This window comes from Magallana gigas, chromosome 8 (assembly GCF_963853765.1).
Source record: "Magallana gigas chromosome 8, xbMagGiga1.1, whole genome shotgun sequence".
In the NCBI taxonomy this organism is placed as follows: domain Eukaryota; kingdom Metazoa; phylum Mollusca; class Bivalvia; order Ostreida; family Ostreidae; genus Magallana; species Magallana gigas.
Genome location: NC_088860.1, coordinates 7,071,840 through 7,096,636, shown reverse-complemented (window position 1 = coordinate 7,096,636; position 24,797 = coordinate 7,071,840). Strand labels below are relative to the sequence as shown.

The following is a 24,797-nucleotide window of genomic DNA, read 5'->3' as shown; positions in this document are numbered from 1 at the left end:
GTTAAATGAAATACATATCATGTGCATTTGACGTCATATTTTTTTTTGGGGGGGGGGGGGATAGCCAAACGAAGTTCATGTATACTTTAATATGCACGTGAAATTAATGCACGTTACGACTAAATTCAAAGACCACAGACTGATTTTTGATCACGAAACAGGGTAACGTACACATCTGATATATTCCTGAAAAAGCCACATCATTGAAGACTTACCTTTCGTCACAGTGAACAAGGAGGGTCAGAAGATCATCGCTGAATCACAGAGTTGGAAGTGAGAACTGACATGCACCCTGTCACAACACACATAGAAGCCTCAGGTGCCCTGCGTTCTGCATTCGTGGAGTTTAAATATCTTTTTCTAAAATAAAAACAAAATCTGAGGTAAAAAATTTTCTTTAAATATTTTCTTATTGTTTTTCAAAGCTTAAGGCAAGCACACAATAATGAATACTGTCTGGTTGTTCTAAGCTATATGATATGTGTTTTTAAGAGTTGTATTATACAGCAATACTGTACACAGTTAATTGGATAGTATATATCTCTTTCGTCAATATCTAGTTTTCATTTTATGCAACGAAGCTTGTTATAAATTATATCAGTGATCGAGCATTGCGCATTGGAGATATACAAGCTGTTTGCTTTTTTGACATGCCAAATATAAATTCAGGCATGCTGTATATTTAGGTCCTCTTTCAATTAAATTTGACACAAGTTCCTTACCGGAAGGAAAATTTAGTTGATAGTATGTTAAATTTAGCCTTTTATCATTGATTTTCTGACACTTTCAATAGTGTTATTGGTGTGTGTTATCATTACGCCTTACTTTGCTTTTTCTGGCTCTGGTGAGCCTGGTGTTATTTTGTAATATACAAAGTATTATACATCAAGTAACCCTAGGACAATGTTCCACTTAGTGTACATGGTTTTCTGCTCGAGTGATATTCACATATGTGTATATAACAATATATTATAAATGTAAAATGTAACAAGAACCAGCTGTACTATATAATCACTGGAGAATATTACAGATATTCATATCTCTCTGAATAGAAAATATACACGTTTCAATTTCAATATTTTTTTTTAAATAAAACAATCTATCAAAACTTAATATTACGAAAAAGTACACAAGCTACAGCTCTATTAATAATCTAAATCTTAATCTAAAACATTTATACATTATGATATGAAATTTGAACATTTATTGTACACATTTACACATTCATCAATTATCTTTTTCTGTAGAACAGTTAAAGGAAAATAGAAATAATGAATATAGTAAAACGATGTCGCATGCAGATAGGTTAATTTCAGTAATTTTCACTCATATCAAACCAAAGTAATCAATTTACTCTTGAGTTAACAATTATCACAATTAAAGTATGATTCTTAGAGATGAATAGACAATTAAAATTTACATATAAAGTTTACAGATTATTGTTATCTGAATATCAAGCAATGTAATTTTTTATGATAATTTAAAAAATTAATCCGACCTTTATTATGCTGAAATATCCAGTATTCATGCGCGGTTCTTTAAACGGCGTAGGGAAACCCCCTCAAAGAATAGCAAAAATTAATATAGTTCGTTAACTTGACAAATTTATTGATCAAAATTTTTTAAACAAACGTTATATAACCAGTCTGAATAAATTCGAACAATTATCGACAGAAAAATTGTCACTTCTCTCTTTATCTGAATCCCTTTCTCGTTTAAAAAATAATCAATATATACTAGCAACAATACTTACCACTTGATCAGACTTCTGTCACAATTTTATACTCTTCACATGTACATGTAGTCTAACATATATAAGAGATTAAAGGTAAGTACCGTAGATAATCTCTTATTTTTATATCTTGTCCTTGTAGTTGTTCTGTATTCTACCTCAGTAGTACACCTTCCCTCAAGGTTATAGAATTGTAACTGATCTTCATCATAATAAAAAAAAAAGCGATGGGCTATCGTAAATGTAACAGAAGGAAAAAAATAGGCAAGCTGTGTAGAACACTACTGCCGAAATCTTGTTTTAAATCTACTTGTAATAAGTTCAGGTAGAAGCCTGTGGGCATGTTCACGAATCTTAAGACTAAGATATGTCTCAGACATCACTTAGGACACGTCTTAGTCCTAATTCAATTTCTTGAAGCAGTCCTATTTTAGGACATGTCTTAAAACATATCTTAACTTTAAGACATCCTAACAGGTGTCTTAACTAGTAAAAATGGCAAATTGCCTCCCATACACGCTTTTTTGTGTTGTTTGTCGTTACCCTCGAAAGTTTCGAAAACAAGACTCATTTCCATTTCTCCACTTCTTTGAGAATGATTTGAATTTCAGCCTCAGAAAAGTTAGGATTTCTTTTTCTTGATGACATGGCTATGGTTCACTCGCTTAACATGTATAATGTAATGAATAGGCACTGGACAGAACTGGACGCACGTATAATTTAAGAACATGAAAAAATTATCAAGGGCTAAAATTTGTCTGTTTGATGTGTATAATGATATCTGAAAACCGTTTAGACAGAGCTTTCCTCAGTAAAAAGATATACCACTTAGAATAACTAATTCTTGCAATCCATGAGCGCTGCCATATTGTTAAAATCATTACCTCCCTGCTGGGTTATCTCTAAGCATCTAAGAGAGGGCAGCACTGATGCTGCCGTCAGTGAGACACATTGCATTTTTACACACGTTTAGTACCAGAGATAAAATGCCATCATCAAATTGTGAATGGAAACTTGAAAGGATTATGTAAAGAGTTGTCATTTTAAACAGTGTTTATGGAGGAAGATTTTGGATCTCAGAATGATGCATTCTCACCAGCAGTTAATGTGACATGTAACTAGAATGGAATGTCCGTGGATCAGTGTTATCGTGACCTATTTTTTCTTGCACTCGGGAATTTCTTGTTTATGAGTTTGAGGATTATGTGTGCTAGATAAATGAGCACACAAGGTGCATGCACAGCATCCTGACTTTTAAAAAGTGTCTTAGTTCTGCTATTCTTCTGACAGCATAAACAAAACCGGCGTACATGTCATCAAGATCTTAGGTATAAAAAAAAAACAAATCAGAAAAATTTCCAGGGCATTAAATAAAAAGTAACGGTAGGAAACCCCACAAAGAAAATGGAATCACAATTTTATATTAATTTGAATTGAAATATAAAAACAGCATTTTATTTTTGTAAACACTGACTGCCACATGCATCTCCGTACAAACATCTGGAATGTGATGGTCTTATATTTCACAAATTAGTTTATCTATATTCATGTTTGTACAAATCATAAATAGTTATCTGAGGTTCATTTATAATAATGTACTAAATCCTTTTCTTCTTATGACAATACACAAAATTTTTCTTCACATCAAGGCATATTTTTTCTTCTCTCTGTACATAAACACTGGCCTAGTTCCAACATTGACCCAGTCACCAGCAGCAATGTGGCTTATCTACGTCAGAGAACAAATGCATGCTGGGGAATAATGGATTACCTCCATAAACCTTTCACTGAGAGTGTTAAATTGATAAAATCTCTTGATAGAAATAAACAAAAAGGTAACAGACCTCATTTTTAAGTTTCAAAAGGCTTTTAAAATTTATTAAGCAACAATTATTTTTTTCATGTTCACTTCCTTTAAGACTGGCGCGAATTAAAACCAATTACCAATATCATTGGCTGATCATATAAAATCATGAACAAGATACACGTGCTTTTACAAGTGTATGTTGACTGCTGTGTGAACCATTCATTTACATACATTAGCTTTTCCTAAAAGTATTTATTTACATGTTAAAATTCCATACTATTGAAGACAATCACTTACATTTATTGGATTAAAGGCAGATAAAAAATCCAAAAGAACAACAATGTAGTGAATGTTTCACAAGAAATCTCTCTCTCTCTCTCTCTCTCTCTCTCTCTCTCTCTCTCTCTCTCTCTCACAAGATCGAGTGGGAAAGGGATGAGGAAGAATATGAAGTTCGGGAGTTTTCGTAAAGTTGAAATAGACACACAGGAATCATATATATATATATATATATATATATATATATATATATATATATATATATATATATATATATATATATATATATATATCAATAACGACCAAATGCTCAACACACTGCACAGTTTATATAATACTTATGTGATAAAATAAAATCTTCATTTACTTTATTTATGATATATTTACCCAAATTATGTTTTCTGATTGAAAAATATACATTCCAAAGAATAGAACAGTATTTTGTATCATCGTTTTTAACTGTTTTTCTTGTAAGGATACATACAAACTGAAATTAAGATGTCTTAGATTAGGACACATCTGTGATAGCTTCGAGAAACATCCTAAGATATGTCTCAGATTGGTCATAAGATTCGTCTTAAGATATGTCTCAGAACATGTCTTAAGACGAATCTTAAGATACTTTCGTGAACATGCCCACTGGAGGCTCCATTTACCTGTCGTTGACTCTTGGCTAGTCTGTATACAGAGGAATCTATGTAAGAGCATAAGAAAAAAAATGAATATCGCTCTAATCATGTTCATTATATATACGAATACAGAATAAATTTTGATACAAATATGGAAAAGACTGGTAATGTAAACAAAATGATTTTCTCTCATGCCATGCGCAAAAGAAGAAATAAAGTAATTAAGTAAGATATTTTAATAACCAATTAAGAGTTTTTCTCACGGGAGAAACCAGACTTTGATATACTGTATTAATTGAGCATGGTCACTATTTTGGTAATTATTCATTTTTCTGTTTTTAATGTTTACAATGCTTTAGTGAGGCATTTCTAATATTCAGCCAAGATTTAAGTGACAGTCATATATATATATATATATATATATATATATATATATATAAGCGAGACACAGAGCTTACAATTCATTGTTAGCTCAGGTCATGATTTTGTTTTCAGTTTGAATGTTGAAAGGGAAATTCCAGGTTTAGACCTAAAATGAATGTGACAAAAGCTGAAAACAGTTTATTTATGTTCATAACGAATTAGCAGAGAGAAATATCAGCTTGAAAAGAGCTTATATTACTATAATGAACATAACAAAAAAATAATACGAGCCTTGTTAATATAACCAAAAATTGTGAGCGCTGTATCTTGCTTATAACGTAATACATTGCTCATTATAATAAATCCTTATTATAATTTTGATAGATCGGTAAAAAATAATAAATTGCTTGTATGTTACATACAGTTGTACTGATTAGTTTGTTTTGTTACATACAGTTGTACTGATTAGTTTGTATGTTACATACAGTTGTACTGATTAGTTTGTTTTGCATTACACTTTATCTTTCTTTATCTCAACAATGTAAACTCCCCTTCACCAAAATAGACATTTTAAAATAGAATATAGAAACGGTCGGACAGACAGGCAAACTTGATTAAGGTTTACTTGAACCTTCTGTTCTAATGAACTAAAACAACGCAATTTGTTGATAATTTTTGTCAATAGTCCTCGATGAACAAGTCAGTGATCCAGTGCTTTGGAACACGTCACCGGGAATTCCAATCTTACACGGGATTATATTTCTTTTTTAACATCAACTTGAATGCTTTTTTTAATCTTAATTTATTTTTTTATGTACAAGATGGCTTAATACCATATGAAGGTAGTTAGCCTCGATGCCAATTTTAAATCCCTGCGCATTGATGATTATTTAGAAGTCAGCATAAAGCGGGGATTCCTCTTACAGAATAAAAATGTCAAAGGACTTTGCATTAAGATCAATTTATGGGAAATAAATTTTAAATCATCAACTCGAGACAGTGAAAATCCGCTATCTGATAACATTACAGAAATAGGAACATTTACGAAGCCAAAAGACGATAATTGTGTTGAGAAAACGTCTATGCATGCAACCACTAAGGCATGCAACCACAATATTGTAAGACAAGCCTCTGAGTCTAGTTTGGACCTGAGTTAATAGCTTCTTACAACCTTTGGATTGGTGGGAAGGGATTTAATTTTATTAAAGTTGTGCAACAAATGAAGTTAAAAAAATATGTCTAAAAAACTTTGCCTATGTTGTTGTAAAAAAAATATTGTGTCGGATACTACCACTATTTCGTAAATTCTTCAGGTAAAACCAATAGAGGGGTTTTTGTGTTTGTCTTTTTTTTTTTTACAAAAAGCCTGGTATTTCTACCATTTAAAAATAGCTGGTTCGAGTTTATCAGTGGACAGGGGTGTTCTGCCACAATTCTTAAAATCCATCATTTAAACAAAGCATACTATATCAATCCTGGCATATTAGTCCGAATCTGTTCCTTTGGAAAAGTGCTGGTTTGGAACATAAAGCCATTATACTTCACTGATGCCTTAGCTGAGGGCAACATAAGATGGGACCCTATGTCTAGTACTAGTGTCATTTCTCTTTACATGTATTTCTTCTTTTTTTTATTATTTCGGAGGACATTTTCCCTGTTTCTTTTACCTTTCCTTTCTTCCTCTTCATTATTAATCTTCATTTCCACGCTGCCCAGAACAACTTCCTTGGAGTCTGAGGCTTTTAGAAGACTTTGTTTATTTACCTACATTGCCTTTACTTGGTCCCTATGGAGATTGACTGTGTGGATGATATCTTATAGCATTCTTTCACCAGGCTGAAGCTAGCAGCCACTAACAGCAGCCATAAGCCCGTAGATGCTATCAGCCAATAATGAAATTCATCAAAGTACAGAGAGTACTAGAACAGAAAATCATATTTTAGTTAATTATCAACATATTTTAATTAATATCAAAATGAATAATGGTCAATAGTTTGTACCAGCATTGACGACTTCCGAAGCAGTAAAGCTCCCCTGGATAAGAGTTATAAATTCGTCTTTGTTGAACAGAAATGAAATACGTCTATATGGGTCATAAGTTATGAAAATAATGTTATCCTAAGTGTAGTCTTATTGATACATATAGAAAAAAACTATATGCACCGAATAAAGTGATATGCAAACGTTATATGTTATATAAGACATGATAAATTAAAGTAAATTAAACGGCATACAACGATATTCGCTGAATATTCTAACCAAGACACATATAAACGTTGTCAATTGAAAGCGAACGTTTGGAAAAAAACTTTTGATGTAACAAACAATACTCACTCTACATTTAATTAGCCCCCACCCCCATAAAGCCCAAACAAACAAACCATCTAACAAACACAATACACAAACAATAAAAACCCTAAACCAAATCAGTGTGGTAAGATTATTTGTTTAAACCGAAATTTATCCTCGGGCCTTTTCACTCCCCCGGAAACAACATCAGTCGACAAATCAAAAATGCACCGTATTATTACGAATATGAGACAATAAAACACCTAGCATTGTAATTTTACTCTCGTAAAATTGTAATGTTTTGACGTGAACCTTCGACAAATAACAGCCTACTCAATATTCAGGGTCATGAACCCTGGGGAGCATTCATTATTGACTATAGTCCGTTTCTTAATCTTATTAAAATAAATAAATTGAGAAAAGTTTTCAAAGTATTTTAATAATAAATAATACATATAACAATGAGTAAAAGGCATAAAAAATGCATGAAAGAAGTACATTTATTTATCAAATATAGTACCAGGCTGGTACATGTTACTGGTTAATATTAAATGCATATTGCTTGTAGGTACATGTATAAATCTACACAACTGCATTCAATTAATACACTGTATTATGTAAATTGAAAAAAAAACCACACAGGTTGTAAGAGATCTTTTTTAAAATGAATTTTCTTAAAATGAAAAATAGATTAATAAAATTGCATATATCATTGTAAAAAAAAATCATAATACCAATAGACACGAAGTTCAACATAAATAAAGTGATACATTACATGGATAGAATATAATGTACAGCATTTTAAGATTTAGATGTCATTTTTCATATGAAAGGTAATTAAAACTCCATACCATTTAAACAATGAAAAGGTGGCAAAAGGCCTTTTTGTATCTACTTGAATATAATGAAAATAAATTAATGACACTGTACACATCATTTTAAGAAGAAAAAAAAGGAATAAACATGCTGTTCAAGAAACTTAAGTGATATATTACAGGAATCAATAGGATAAACTGTACAGCAATTTTAATCAAATATTGGATTTGTTTCCAAACATTGGAATAAAGGGGAACAACTTTTATATCATATTTAGAATAAATAATATTCTAAAAAAAAATATTAATATTTGTATTTGATGGCTAAAACTGAATATTTTTCTGTCAATTTCTTCTGTTCATGAACAAGACCTATACAATTATCAAACACTTTTATATATACACATGTATTATGTCCATTTCCCATTGTAACTAAGTATTTTTGTTCTGTTTGTATACAAGAGAGTATATTAAAAAAACTTGTATAAAATAGTAAGGCTAAATTTCAATTTAAAAAATAGCTCTTTTCAAAAATGTTACATGTATATTAATATGTTATATAAAAACATATGTTAGATGTATAGGTAGGAAAAATACAAAATAAGTGCACTCGATAAAAAAATTTGCTGGTATGCATTATGTGAACACTTATTGCTGAAACAATTCATCCAGTAACATTTAAAGTTATGAAACATAAATAAGAATGTTATGAATGATGTGTATAGAACAAATTCTTCTGTGGTTGGCTCCATAAATGCCACTAATTTAAAACCCATCTGACAGTTTCTTTTTGCTATATATACAGTGTCAAAAGATAGTTGCATCATGTGCATGTACTTTCAGTAATTTAAAAAGCCATAAAAAACATTTCAGTCCTATAAAACACTTTAAATTTGTCAAATGATTTTACAAATGATGTAATATGTACTAATATACCAGTAAGTCACAAGTGATATATACTTTTTAAAGCAGTACAATGTATCACTTATATGACAAAATCAGGAAACCTGGCTCAATCAATTCTGCACACACATGATAAATGTAATGAATGTGTATAACTTCAATGGTGTAACTTCAAAGATATTTAGATTTCCAGTAAACAGAAAGATATTAAATATATTGAACAAAGATCAAAGTCATAAACACTTATGTAACATACGAATGTCTGCATGAGTTTTAACTATCAACATTCTATGTACACCAAAATAAGATTGCGTCAATAACAAAAACTAATCTGAAAAACATATTTCCAGCATAAGAAATTCATGGGATTTCTGCAAATCCCATTTACTCAGAGAGTATAAAACACGTCTCGTTAAGTTTATAATATTTTCAAACTCCTGGTATTCCTTTCAGAGGTTCCCACCACTTAAAATACAGATACTCATGCACATTTGCAACAAGATGCCCATACAAACCTTTCCCTTTTACACGTACAAGACATTGTAGCTTTTTAGATGACCTTGCTTGGCTTTCAGTCAGCTTAAACCAAATATGTATAAATAGGGAGGACAAGTTGTAAGTTTATTACATGACAAAGAAGTACCTTCTGGGCTTCAGCAGACTTGACTGAGTCATTAGCAATATCAAATTGACAATATTTTCTATATTCCTGATCTTCAGATTATCTGGAGGCCACAGGTAAACCTGTAGATTAGAAGAAAAGAGATACACTAGCTATCATTACAAATCTAAATGCTGTCATTATCAAAAGAAAAGCGTGTATCCTAGATTACACTTTTTTATGGGCACATGCAGTATCTGAGACATGGTCAAAACATTACCATGATAACAACTATAACAACTCATTTAGTGGGAAATGACATATAACTATAAAATTTGTTATGGCTTTTCATACTCACTCTCTCTCTCTCTCTCTCTCTCTCTCTCTCTCTCTCTCTCTCTCTCTCTCTCTCTCTCTCCATGATCTCTCTCAACATCTTTGTCAGCAATATTTCTAGTGCAATGTGGCATTATTGAAATATATATATGGTTCATGGAAGCAAGGCAATCAATAACAATTACATGTACACTGTAATTACACACACACTCTCTCTCTCTCTCTCTCTCTCTCTCTCTCTCTCTCTCTCTCTTTCTCTCTCTCTCTCTCTCTCTCTCTCTCTCTCTCTCTCTCTCTCTCTCTCTCTCTCTCTCTCATACTTTCAATCGTATAATGTTATATTTACATAACAAATGCAGACCCTTGATTCATAAACACTCTCATCGTTAATAGATAAATAAGAACTAAAGTTAACAGTCTGGATGAGATACAGGTATCAAAACCACATGTACAGTGTACATTGTACGTGTCAAGGAAATTATGTATGGAAATAACTGAAAGCATGATTGACACAAACTCAATATTCTAGGAAAAACATACAATATTTTTTATCGTACAGTATGCTAGGTAACAATATGTGTAGAAACTTACTATAATACACCTGCATACACATTTCATACTAAAACATGTCTTTCAAGTCACATTTCACAACGACCATTATTTATTAACATTTTGGTAACACATGCAGTGGAATTATTGCATTGCAGGTTTTTAAAAAGGTATTTATCTAGTTTAACATTGTAAGTGAGTATGTTCTTACCGATACATGGCTGCCCCCTAGCACGTTGCATTAGCGCAACAGTTCGAAATTACACCAGATGGTGGTCTGAACTATACGGGAAGAAGAAGAAGAGATTGTTGACAAAATCGAAAACTCCTGTTCAGACGGTTTCATGCTGAAAAATATTTAACGAGATAAGGCCAATAACTCCAAACTTCGAATTCACATTAATAAACAATTGTTCTGCAACTTTAAATAATTTAAAAAGCTTGCTGATAGAATAAACATAAACTTTTACTTACTTTTTCGATCTAAACTCCTCTCTCGATTTGCAAGAGTCTCAAACTGGTCTCGTTAAAATCCCGTGAAAGACGTATTTTGGCGTTCTTGGTTTTTTATAGCTTTTTGTTGATATAAAAATCAGAAAGACTCCGATTATGCTAATAAGGGTGTGAGGTGTGAACAAGGACAATGAAAAGCTCGCCCGAACTTTGTCATATTTTAGCATTTCATAATGACATAGGGACGAAAGGCAGGCCATTATCTCTTTTATCTTTGAAGTGTGCATTAAATAAAACAAAGTTCGGATGAGTTTACTGGACCCTAGTAGGGGTCATAGGTACCCTTTAACGCTTATTATGAATACCTCTTGAGGTCTTCTACCTAATCCTAGTGTTTTCAAGTTCTTGAGATCAAACTAAAGTGAAATATAAAACCCCTAAAATGAGCCCAAACCCCTGGGAGCCACTTGGTGGTACCCCTACAGCCCAAATTTGAGACCGGGAAATATTAGCCCCATATGCCCCCTACACTGCCCTGTTATTCGTTCAATGCACATTTCAAAGATAAGGAACTTAATGGACCACCTTTAACCCCTGTATCATTGTGAAATGCTAAAACATAACAAAGTTCGGGTGAGCTAAATAGTCTCTTGTATATATTTCAAAGGTTCACGTCAAAACATGGCTGACACAAAATAATTCCAAATTCATGTGCAAAACATGGCTGACACAAAATAATCCCAAATTCATGTGTAAATTCTTTCGTTTTGGTTTTCGATTGAGGCTAGTTTTTTTTAATGAGAATAAAATCACAATGTAAATTGTCTGATCGTCCCACTTTAGTATTAATAGGACGATTTTTATGATTTATGATGCATGTTATTTTCGGAGAAGAGTAAACTGTCTTGGAGATCAATTTTTAGGCATATGTTTATACAAATACCGATATTCAATTGAATTCAGTGGACACAAACACATTTATAATTTTATCCAGGCGAGCTTTACTGCCTCCGAAGTTGTCAATGCTCAGATATATTATTCAGGCATAAATGTTATTGATAATTATTAAAATATGCCGATAATAAAGTAATGTATAATTTCCTGTTCGAGTACTCTCAGTACTTTGGTGAATTTCCTCATTGGCTGCTAGCTTCTACGGGTTTAGTTACTGTTGTTCGTGGCTGCTAGCTTCAGCCTGGCCATTCTTTCTTGCTGTTATATTTTCTAGAGACATTTGGTCTTGAGGACATCTTTGTTGGTGATAGGTATCTGTCAATTTTCATGATTCTGCGACAAACGGACAGACTTCTAAAACTACATGAATGGAATGCACTGCTGATGAAGATACGCTTCACTGAGCAATTTTATACTTGGCATTGTCTCGTTCAAACGTCATAATCTGCTTTGTAAGACTTTAGAGTCAAAGCGTGCGATCGGTTTCGACGTGACGTCCAGCGTCGGGTTACCACCCATTAATTGTGTATAAACCTCTTTAGGATCTCCGAAGTCTTATAAGGTAATCCATTATTCTTCTGTGACGAGTAAACGTCACCACCAAGGCATCAAGAACAAATTATGGGGGTGGCAAGGTATTCTAACGTCACGTTTACGCTGGTCTACAGATGTCTAAGTGTTTCTACAGTACATTGCATATCTTTATAGTAAAGCGACAAAACCTGTTACAGCCGGAGCACCATATTCGACTAATCCGTTAATTTCTATGAATAGTTTTTCATCTTTTGTTCAGAAGCTGTCGTCGAATTGCTTGATCCTAACGAGATGTATTTACCTTACTCATAGTCATTTATAAGAATCCTCTGCCAATAATTTGAAAATAAGTCAGTTATTTTGTTTGTTTAAAGGGGCATGGTCACGATTTTGGTCAAATTCAATTTTACTGTTTTTATTATTTACAATGCTTTAGGAATGCATTTCCAACGATCAAGTGAAATTTGAGAGTCAGTCGTAGAGTTATAAGTAAGATACAAGGCTCACAATTCTACGTCATGTAAACAAGGCTCGTGCCCCGTTTTTGTTTATATAGGTTCAATATACCAGTAAAAAATCTTTTCCAAGCTGATTTGTCTATCGTCTTATTTATTTTAAGCATAAATAAAGAGTTCCTAACGTTTAACACATTCATTTTAGGTTTAGAACTAGAATTTTCACTTCAACATTCAAAATGTTTACAAAGCTTTGTTTACATAGCAAAGAATTGTAAGCTCTGTAACTCGCTTATAACTCGACGGATTTTAATTGCCAATTAAAAATGCATTACTAAAGCATTGTAAACATTAAAATTGGACAACAAAATTTTTACCAAAATTGTGACCATGCCCCTTTAAGCATTGAATGCTTATTTTTGGATTTCGTCGGTTCTGTAACACACTAAGCGGTGCAGACAAATTAATATACCGCGCGTTAGTGCGGTATTCAATTAATCTGCACCTCTTGGTGTGTAACAGGACCGACGATATAAAAAAAAACCCCATTAAATGCTTATAGTTATAATATCCTGATGTCTATTTGGACGAAATATAATAATATTAATGCTGCATGCTTATGGTGAATAGTATGGACGAATACACCCACGGCTGTAGTAAAAGTACGTGCAATTTAAGTTCCCTTTTCAATAAAGATCAAACAAACCTATTAACCATCGATTAAGCGATGTACAAACTATTCACATTTTTTTATTATAAGTATATGTAATATAAATTGTATTTTTTGCTTAGAACTTTTTAATGGATTGGTCTTTGACTTTCGCCTTATCAAGGCTGGCGGGCTGGGGTCACGGAAAGACTACAACAAACTGTTTAATGTATAATTAACGAAAATTTTGGTATTAATACATTTGATCCTATTTTTAATCCAATGACTAAAAAAATAAACTTTTATAGAAAAATTGACCTGTTCTAATGTTCCTGCAACCGTGCATAAAAGTGTCTAACATCGTATGACTTGTGCATGGCTTCCATTTGTAACATTCGAGCATTTGACATCAAAATATACATATATTGGTGTCACTAGATGCAATTAGATTCAAAAGAAATCGAGTAAATGTAATTTTTGTGCAAAACAACAATAGGAATACAAATGTCATCGTTAAAAATGAATGCAGGTTTACAGGGGCAAATGGGGACAAAGAGGTTATTACATATATGGCAAACAGGCAAATATATGACAAATATGTTATCATGTGATAATCAGAAGCAAATGTATTATAATCATAAAACATGCAATCGTTAAACAGATAAATGTATGACAAACATGCAATCATGTGATAATCAGAAGCAAATGTATTACAAACATTAAACAGGCAATCATTCTATAATATTTACGTCTACCAAGTATATTATTCCCTCTATTTCTTACGGAAACTTATAGTTAATTTATAGCTCAATAGAAACAGACAGATTGAAATCTACACGCCCCGTTTATTGATTGGTCGAAATCTACAGCGGCTGAAACTGACAAGAAAGTGACAGGACCAAACTTGACACGCCCAGTTTATCGATTGGTCGAGACCTACAACTACCTACGAAAAATCACGGACTGCACAAAATAATCATGACGACGTCAGACTCAAAGTCTCACAGGAGACGATTTGGCTGTTTCTTTTAGTTAACGCTTAATTACTTAACCCGCTAACGCGGGTTATGGTTTTTTTCTGCAATGTCGCTACCTTCATATCCCGAATGAATCATCAAAGAAAACATTTTATTGTTTAACACAATCACATGGCAAACCGGCAATTATTAAACAAGCAATCACATGGCAAACAGGCAATTGTACAGACCCTTAAACGTGCTACTTCACCCCTAAAACAAACCGTATCATTCCGTGCAAGAAACAAACCGTACCGTTCACAAAGCGAAGCGTACTGTTCACAAAGCGAACTGTACCGTTCACAAAGCGAAGCGTACTGTTCACAAAGCGAACCGTACCGTTCACAAAGCGAACCGTACCGTTCAAAAAGCGAACCGTACCGTTCACAAAAGCGGACCGAACCAAACAGTGCAACTGTTGTAGTAGCACGTTTTAGGTCTGTATGACAAACAGACAATGATTTCATAATGTAAACTGGATTGATTTGTAATAATATGATTATCATACAAAGACAAATGCTTTAACTTTTATTATAATTATACTTTCATATTAAATACTTAAATCTGATTGGCTTAGACGCAGTTGATAATCCGTTTTATTACCTAATCAAAGGGATTTTGTTGTTTTATTACATATTAAATATTTGCGTCTATTTTGAACTGCCGGTCAATAGACTGCGATCTATTAGACCGCCGGTCAATAGTCTTCGATCTATTGGACCGACGATCAATAGACTGCGATCTATTGGACCGGCAACGTATTTCAGAACGCTGGTATGTTAATGTTACATCCTTTCGATAGTTCTCATGGAATGTATATTCCTTTACATAGACGCTGTTTTTAGTACTTGGTGAAACCAAATTCAATGTTATCAAAATGGAGTATCAAATAATCAATAGTTTTAAAGCCTGATATAAGGTAAAAGACTACATGTATTTAAAATCTAATAGGTTGAAGATTCCCCCTTCTTTGTGTAAACTATTAAATTGAGATGTTGTAATGCATGCAACGGGTTTTGTGCATGTAAAAGATGAAAAAAAAATCTTAGTATATTGCATAATGGCACGAAAATCATTGCAATATGCAAATTGTAAACCCCGAAAACTAAAAAAGGAATTAGGTAATAAAACAATTATTTAACGCTTGAACAGTCAATAGACCAGAATTTTTTCCCTTGGTGCAGGGAACAGCTCAGTATGATCTATTGCCCTCGGCCGTTGGCCTCGGGCAATAGATCATACTGAACTGTTCCCTGCACCTCGGGAAAAATATTCTGGTCTATTGACTGCTAAAGCATTAAATAATTGTATACTATTACCCTCAGCGTTAGCAAAACACTAAGCAACGGTTAAAACAACGAATTGTTACCTGCGCGTAAATTATGCGCGTACGGTTCGCCGTATAATTCACGTGATACCTATATAAAAGCGGTAAAACAATTCTCTAAAATTAAGACATTCATTATAATAGAATTAATAGTGCCTGTTTCGGAGGGTAACACTGAATAAAACCAATATAAATATAAATATCGATTGACAATGGTTTCCTCGGGGTGTCAATTTCAACTGTTATCCTTTAAACAGGCACAATTTATATAATATTACAACATTATTATGTTATTATTAAAACAGATCAAGTGCAATGATTTGATTAACATCCAATAGAATATTTAACATGCATTGTTACAATACAGAGACGTGATGTAATCTCCACACAAGGATGGCATGAATATGAAAAACAAACATTTATATGATTAACTTGCTTTTATATGATTTAAAAACAATGATCATTTGGTACATGAACAGTAGAAAAATGTTTTAATTTCAAATATGGTAAACAAAAAAAAATCGAAGAGATTTTTTTTTACTGCTAAAAAATTAATTTTAAAAATATATTTGTATGAAAAACTTGTACCATGCATGCAAAGTTTTCTGAAAACGAGAGAACACACTTATGTATTCAGTATCATCTTTTCTTTATTTCCTTGTAGCCTTTCACATCAGATAACATTGTACCTGTACAAAGTGAAGGGAAGATAATCATTGTAGACTTGCATTTATATTTAGAGCGATATCATTTTCCATTTATATTGAACATATACATTAAATATGCATTTTATATATATTAAAAAACAGTTCCAGGGACAATAAAGTATTGTATAAAACTGTCTTGCATGCTGTACCCTTTATGTTAGAATTTTCTTTTTGTCTGTCGTTTGATTTCATTTTGACTGTATGCCAACGTGGTGATGTCAATAAACCATTGAATTGAATTGAAATATCAACAATTCCTACTTCATTAATATCATATAACATTTTTTTCAGATGCTTGTTCATTTCTACAATTTATGAACATAATTATTTGTTGGTTTTATTCAGTGTTAAGTTTTTATAACCTTGATCTTATTAAAGTTAGTGTCTATCAAAATCAGCATTGTATCAGCAGATTCAGCCGTGGGTACCATGTCATAGGCATTCAGTTTTCAAATACAAGCTCTCTCTCTCTCTCTCTCTCTCTCTCTCTCTCTCTCTCTCTCTCTCTCTCTCTCTCTCTCTCTCTCTCTCTCTCACACACACACACACACACACACACACACACACACACACACACACACAGAAAGAATCATCAGGTTTGGGTATGTTTTGACGGCAATGATTAATCATACTTTTGTCCAAAATGTTACATTATATCATTATGAAACCTAGAAAATAATACAATAAGAAACTCTCTCTGTCTCTCTCTGTCTCTCTGTCTCTCTCTCTCTCTGTCTCTCTCTCTCTCTCTGTCTCTCTGTCTCTCTCTCTCTCTCTCTCTCTCTCTCTCTCTCTCTCTCTCTCTCTCTCTCTCTCTCTTTGAGATAAAACAGTTGTGCACAGTGTTACGTTTTATCGGTATGAAGCCTGTCAGTTACGGAGTGTTACGCAGCTACACATACATTTTGTTTTTCACAGTCACGGACGAACGTGCTCCATCGTGAAACCTTATCAAAGTTGAAACATATGTTATCCATCATGCTGCCTTTTAAATTATCAAATTATAATGAAGTCTGTGACAGATGCACGATTTTACTATGACAAGATATTTGGGATTCTTACAATACCGTTGAGTCGTACTCAAAAATTATTGATTGTCATGCAGGTTACATACACATCGCGACTACGTATGCACATAAATACATGCATATCTACTTACTTATGATCTTGTAGCACATTGACTCTATAGGACTGCAATAACACAGGCTCGGGGCTCCGCAAATTCTGACTTGAGGAGAAGTCGGCAAAATCGTTAAAAAGTCAAACACAGAATATTCCTCAACACGACTCGAATCTGTGGAACCCAGGAGAAGGCTGTGCTGGACTGTTTGTGTCTGTGAGCGAGATGAAGAGCACGCGCAAAAAAAATCTGCAACGGGAAATAGTTTCGCATACTTCAAAATCGGTGACAAAGTAAAACGATGTAGAATAATTAGATGCAAGATACAAAGTTCAAGTGTTCCTCCGAGCTCTCTCTCTCTCTCTCTCTCTCTCTCTCTCTCTCTCTCTCTCTCTCTCTCTCTCTCTGTGTAATCGGTATCCATACACTAATAGATATAAATAAGAGTAATATAAAGCCTGTTAAATGGATATTTATTGAAAATCTAAATATTTCATAAAATCATCTGCTAGACCTATCACAAATCATTGCAGATAATGATTTGTTTGACATTTTGACATTTTGACATTGTTTTTTCTATGATTTGATAGAATCAATAACTGATTAAAATTTGTATGCCTCTACACAATCAGAACACTGATTTTTTAGATCCAATACAGATCCAAAATATCGATTTTATAGTAAGATTGGGACCCTCCACCTTTTTGGGTGGGGGTGGGTGGTGGGGTATCGAGAAATGCCAAGCCCCCTCCTCATACACATACACACACAATGTCAAAAAATGGAGTGAACGATACTGTTTGCTTAGTGGTTCACAAAAAGAGCTACATGTAGAAATGCACTTCCATTAAAAAATGCATGGATGTATAATTATACGGGTAATTGAACTTTTCTTCGATTTGTTTTGTACATTTTGCACGTATGATTTTTTTTACAGCAATTCCTGTCGTTCAAAAACAATATCAAACATTTGTTACTCTAAGATTTCCGTTTTTCCGATTGTTTTTACTAATATGTCGTAGATGGTCTTAAATAATAATTCATAGCTGTTAAAATGAGATTGGCCAAATAATAAATACCAAATGACGTACGCCGCAAACACCATTTCCTTCTGTCCAATAATCGGACAATCCTTCTAATCTTATTGTCTGCTGTGATTAAATCTATAGGTCTGATCAGACATTGTTGCAACAAATTATAAGTTGTGACTGTTGAAGACATTCGGAACACATCGGTCGATTTGTAGCTCGTTGGTGTGGGCGACGGAATTAAGGAAATGGGGTTTATACATGTACTCTAAGAGTCGTGTTCACGCGGGTTCGAATCTGCCTAGGCACACAGAGCGTTCTACATTGTCGAGGTAAACAAAGTCCTCAATCTCGATTGATGTCGGCACGATACGGGTTCTTACTGTCAACCCTGTTTATACGTAAGCCTCGTTCATATGAGGAGACTAGTACATGTACTTATAACAAACAAAAAGAAATGAACAGTTGTTGTCATATACTAGTAAAACTCCATGGGTCACTCAGTATCCTTAAACGAAACGATTCTAGAGACAGGCTCAGAACGTTATGAAAAAAAAATCATTGAATTCGAAATTCTAGCAAATGCCTGAAATTTCTAATTATCGTCGACATCAATATGAGCCAATTATCCATTATACCAACAAAACTGATAATTCTTGTCTCGTGTCAATTTCATGTGAAAAATTGAAATTATTGAATTATTCTGGTTTACGTATTGAAACTCATCACTGCATTGCTTACACCCTGGATCATTTTTCCTCATTGGAACATAAGAGAAATGGAGTCCTAGTAATTTTAAATTAATATGCATGCACAACATCTATGCAAGAAGCTTATCAACCAAAAATAATCAAGTTCGAATTACTATTGCACACAGTTCAGGTTACCGTTGGTACCAGCATGTATAGTCAGTGTGATTAAAACATTCAGTAAATTTGAGATTCAGTATGTACAAACGGATTAATGTCCATAGGGAGACTTTGTCAGCAGAAAAGGCCATCGGAAAATTCATCAAAGTACTGAAAGTACTCTCTATAAAAATTTCTAATACTTCATCACCAGCAAGTTTTGAATAAATTAATGCATAATTCATGCATATTGACTTCCTCAGAGGCAGTGACATTTGCTTGGATAAAAAAATATTTACATTCAATGGAAAATCAACTGAAAATTGATCTTTACCTTCTGAAAATAGATTATGAAATCAATTTTGTCATGGAGACTGATATAAAAAAAATGTATTGGACAAAAATTAAAACGTATGAAGGAGTAAATATTTTACCTGGACTGTGGAACAAACATCAGTTATAGCTGAAAAAGTGTCATTTTTTAAAGACACATATTGTATTTGTTGAATCAAGAGAGGTGCATTTTTAAATAATCTCTCGCTTTGAGGATTGAAAGCTTTGACAAAGTCACTTAGCTCATTTAGATTTCGTTTTAATTTTATATTGCACAGTGAAAAAGGTATTGATACATATTCGAATTTTAAAGTATGCATTAACTGATTAACGTGAGCATTATTCATAATATGAATTTATAAACAGGCCCAGTGCAAAGGGCATCATGTCCCGCTCTGTGCTGTGGTGGTGCCACCAACTGATGGAAACATATTTCAACATTTTAGGTCTCCGAAAATTTGGACCATCGCAACAAAGACAAAGGTTAGAATCTCCAGGAGTATCAATTGTAAGCTTTGGTAGGAGTTTGTAAAACTGTAAGAAGCCAGTTAGCTCACCCGAACCCGATCCCCCAAGATTGAATAACCTATGGTCCGTTAGTAAAGCCCGTATAGACGAAAAACACATCAGGTCATTGTGAGTAACACGCGCAATACTAGCATCTGTTTTTGAAGGTATTAATCACCCCCCTCCCCCCCCCCCCCCCCATTCTGACCACACCAGAACAAACGAAGATAATGGATTTCAGGAGTATTTATTGTCAGCCTAATTGTCTCAAAAAGAGTCTGCCAGACGCATGGGACCGATAAGCTTACCCAAACTTTGTCATTTTACAAAGAGATAAGGTCAATGTTTAACAGATATATTGTGTTATCTTCCTTATCGTCGAACTCTGTATGAAACGAATATCAATGCAGGGCAGGTGACCAATTTATTCATAATTTTCAGCCAACCAATTTGGACTGAAGTGAAACCACCAGGACAAATAGTGTGAACATGCTCACTTCTAGATTTAATATCTCCACAACGACCTCTAGAGCATATGGAAAGTGGTGATAGAGAGAGAACCTCTTCAGTACATCCTCAGCTTTTGGAGGGGTCTTTGGCTCTGTTAAAGGCCAGAGAGGTCATCTTAAGTTTATCAAATCCCCCCCTCATTCTGCCTAGAGATAGGCAGTTAAGGTCGGCTATCGGTCCCTTTATCATCGTATTATGCATCGAATAGTTACACAGTACACTCAGGTGATCAATGGGCAACCATTTCCCGCCATGCGATATGACACTTCGATGATAAGGGAGAAATGGCTAACCTTTAACCCGTATTTCTCTGTAGAGTGTGAAAAATGAAAAATTTCAGACCAGCTGGCCTTCACTAGTGCCACATAAATATATTCTTGTTATTCTGAATGTCATCTCCATTTCCACAAAGTTTTACTCCAAAATAACGGAGGAAAGAAGTCTTGAAAATTCCTACCACTGTCATCGTATTGTCGGACCACTCTAAAGCCCAAAACAGAAGTCGGAAAAAGTAAAAGGGGAAGAATAATAGCCGACCTTATTCTTCTAATTCTTTATAGAATGTAAACAAAAAGAGAAATTCCAGGTGAGCTATCTAGTCTCTAACAAAACCATAGACCCCTTCAAATACTAACAATAGATACTACTCAATGCCGTAATGTTTTCTTTATATTCCATGTGTTTCTACGTTTTGGTGGTCAACATTTGTGGAGAGATATAAAAATCTTGTAATATGTTTCCACCCCAGAGCACCAACTTAATGTACCACTACAACCCAGAGCTGAGTGCCGAAAAATGAACGTCGTATGGAACCATCGTTCTACCTAATAATGAGTTGCTAAAATTATTTGTTTGATGCAGTTGATTCAAAATAAGAATGTGAATATCTTTCTCACAATAGGTGTAAAGACGACACGAAGTTTGACTACGCTATCTTGCCTAGACAATGTTTTCAAATCAGTATCATTGGTGTAAAATAAATTATGCACCCCATTTTATTCGAGCCTACAATATGTCTTTATAATAAATGACATCAAAATTTCTAGAGTAAGTTATAATTGTATTGTACATATATTTGTTCGGGCGAGTTTTAATTGCGTATTATGTATTTATTTCATAAACAATATTTTCTCACGGTTAATTTTAAGATTTATATGGTGTTTTTAACGATATCAACTTTATGATTTATGACCTGTATACAAAAATTATTGTCAATTTTTTTTTCTATTAAAGGTTGCTATTTCCTTATCCAGGCAAGCGTAACTACCTCTGACTTAGTCAATCATTATGCAGTTTTAATTTTACATTGATTTTATAATTATTATTTTAAGTAATTCCAGTGATAAAGCAAAAAGTACTCTCAGTATTTTGGTGATTTTCCTTATTAACTGCTAACTTTTACGGAATAAGTAGCTGCTCTTAGTCGCTGCTAGTTTCAGTTTAGCGAGAAAAACGATCTTGATTTCCAGAGGGGGATATTTGGATGATAACGGATAAGTCCACAGCTTTTGTTTTTACCCATTTGCATCGTGCCTTTGCTGCTTTGTATGAAAAATACCACATGGCTGAAGTTGGCATTCAAAAACGCAATCTTAATAAAAGCTGCAACAGGAACATTTATTTCGACCTTAATATTGAAGTTGAGAAGTGATCAGAGACCCAGATTATTTCTTTACTGTCCTTATATTCAGTTTACATATCAATCAAAATTTTCAATGACATTATCTGATCATTCATACTCAAGCAGTAACCCATCGAAATTTCTGCTTCAGATATAGTTCGGAGATAATTTGGAAGTAGTTAGTCAGCTTGATTATAGAGGACAAACAATGTACAGCTGTTGGCGTGCATAATTCGTCACGATGGAAATTCCCCGTCTGGTTACAGTGACGGTCTATTTGGAATGTAACAATATGTCTGAAAAGAGTAGTCGATACACCAGTCAGTGTTGAAACCGTGGACCGGCTGGTCACTAGTTATAGTTGGCAGTTAGACACACAGCGACTATGAACACACTGTACATAAAGAACACAAGACTTCCGAACAGAACCCGTTCCGAAGGCGACAGAGGTTTATCCGGGCTCTCAAATTCATCCTCTATCACAACTTCCGGTTCCTGAAAATTAAAAAATAGTTCTAGAAAAATGTTTGAAAACTGAGAATGCTTTGGCACATACTTCTATTTATATTAAACCCTATTTCAAGGGGATATCTCTTTCGAAACTTTAGCTACATGTATCCTTATGCTGTGTTTTAGCCTTTTTTTATTAACAGATGGTCACTCCAATTTTGGGGGGTTTTAATCACCCCCCCCCCCCTTCCTCCTCCTTAAAAACCTTAAGCTTAGACTAACACGTGCTCCAATTTTTAATATGCAGAGCATCCTCAAAATGCACACTTCGGAGAAAAGGCTGTTATCAAATAATGCCGATTCGGCAGGAAATAGTATAAACAAATCAGATAGTCGTGTTTATTTACGTCAATTGATGCACCTATCGGAAAGTGGGTGACACCCCCACCCTTAACTATAAAAGTTAACATGTCATGTCCTACTTGTATGTATTTTCACGACCCCTTTTCCCTATCCCTACTCGTTGCTGTTGAATATCTGTATCTTATGTAGTTATATATGGTATTACATGGAGACCTGCCTAATTTACATGTACCGGTTTATAAAAGAATGTTCATACTGAATATAGATGTGCTGGTTTTATTTAGATTTTGTAAAAAAAAAAAAAAATTAACATTAATAGGGAGCGAAAAGGACCGAAAATGCTTGGCAAGCAAAGATGATGAAATAATAAAAGTAGGGAAAGTCTGAAATGATAATGGCGGATGGTGATACGTTTACTGTCATATTTTTTCGATCTTACATGTAGTTGTAAACTATTGGCTTATATCTCTCAACAATGCACAACATTAAAAAGACTAGACAAGAAATCAATCGGCAGAAATCATATGTTCACTGACGTATGACAAACACTGCACAAGTAATAAAGTGTTGGAGCGGAACAGACGACAACAGTGGCAAATCGTTTCGTAAATGTAGCATAAAGCCTTCATTTAGACTAACAAACAACATGCAAATGTATTCTGCTGAATATATCAAGAAAAAACTTTAATCTGAAAAAAACAGAAGACATTCCATTACCTGCTTGCTTTTGCCTGCCATTTTACAGCGAGTTGACAAACGACTCTACAGCTGACCGATTTTGTCAATTTGCTCTTTGCTCTTGCTAGCTTTTAAAAATATATCAAGGGACCGTGGATCTGTATGGTTCAGTAAGCACAGGCCTACACCCATCCGCTTCACCTGTCTAACTTTATGACCCGCTCCCAGACACCATTTTCCGAAGAAAAAACCCCAAAACTGGTGATTTAACTGCAGATTGAAGAAAATCGTCTTTTTTGTTCTACATATTTTTACCTAGCAAATCTGTCTTCTTAATACTACCTTTCCCCCCCCCCCCCAAATTATGATTTAAACGAGTTTTCTTTTATCACATCAATTTAAAAAAAAAAATAAACATAAAAATTGAAAACTAGAACGATGTATGCATTAGAACTATCACTGGAATAAGAAAATGATTGTTTTCCATCTGAATACATTGTTGGAGCAGGCACGTAGCATCAGGCGTCCCATCCCACCACTTTTTCTCGCAGCAATGATTTTTTTATATTTACATATTAAAAAATGAATTACCATTGGGCTCCCTACCCCTCATCCACCCCTACTTTTTTGAGAGCATGTAAAAATTGAGGTGAAAATAAGGATTTTAACAGTGAAACTGAAGTTATAGGACAGTTGGATAGGTATACGCGCTACCCCCCCCCCCCCTCAGCCCCCCCCCTCCCCCCAGTCCCCGCCCCCCCCCCCTCCCCCCAGTCCCCGCCCCCCCATTCTCTACCGATTTTTTCATTTATGTAATTATTTTTAGTAGTTTTTTATTGCTTGTCAAGATTTGGTCTGCTGAGCCCCCCCCCCCCCCCCCCCCCCCCCCCGTAAAAAAAAGATGCTACGTGCCTGTGAAGGAAGTCTATCAATGTTTAAAC

At 34.1% G+C, this 24,797-nt stretch overlaps 1 protein-coding gene and 1 long non-coding RNA gene across 15 annotated transcripts in view; both read right to left on the bottom strand.

Annotated features, from left to right (window-relative positions):
- Positions 1–17,900, bottom strand: part of LOC105343249 (uncharacterized) — a 54,111-nt gene extending 36,211 nt beyond the window's left edge. For 4 of the 14 annotated variants that reach the window (XM_034474159.2, XM_066069890.1, XM_034474158.2 and 1 more), the window contains exons 1-2: positions 17,558–17,900; positions 216–360 (exon numbers count right to left, since the gene is read on the bottom strand). The gene's annotated coding sequence lies outside the window, so the exon portion shown is untranslated. Of the gene's footprint in view, positions 1–215; positions 361–1,498; positions 1,708–1,753; positions 1,806–17,557 lie in introns of those variants that run through there. The other 10 variants (XM_034474168.2, XM_011450542.4, XM_011450543.4 and 7 more) reach the window with 7 other exon arrangements.
- A 4,440-nt stretch (positions 17,901–22,340) lies between these two features.
- Positions 22,341–24,192, bottom strand: LOC105343251 (uncharacterized). Its single transcript, XR_902669.3, has 2 exons — positions 23,896–24,192; positions 22,341–22,860 (listed from the first exon to the last, which is right to left on the bottom strand). It is a non-coding gene; the product is annotated as an uncharacterized lncRNA (long non-coding RNA).
- Positions 24,193–24,797: the final 605 nt, after the last annotated feature.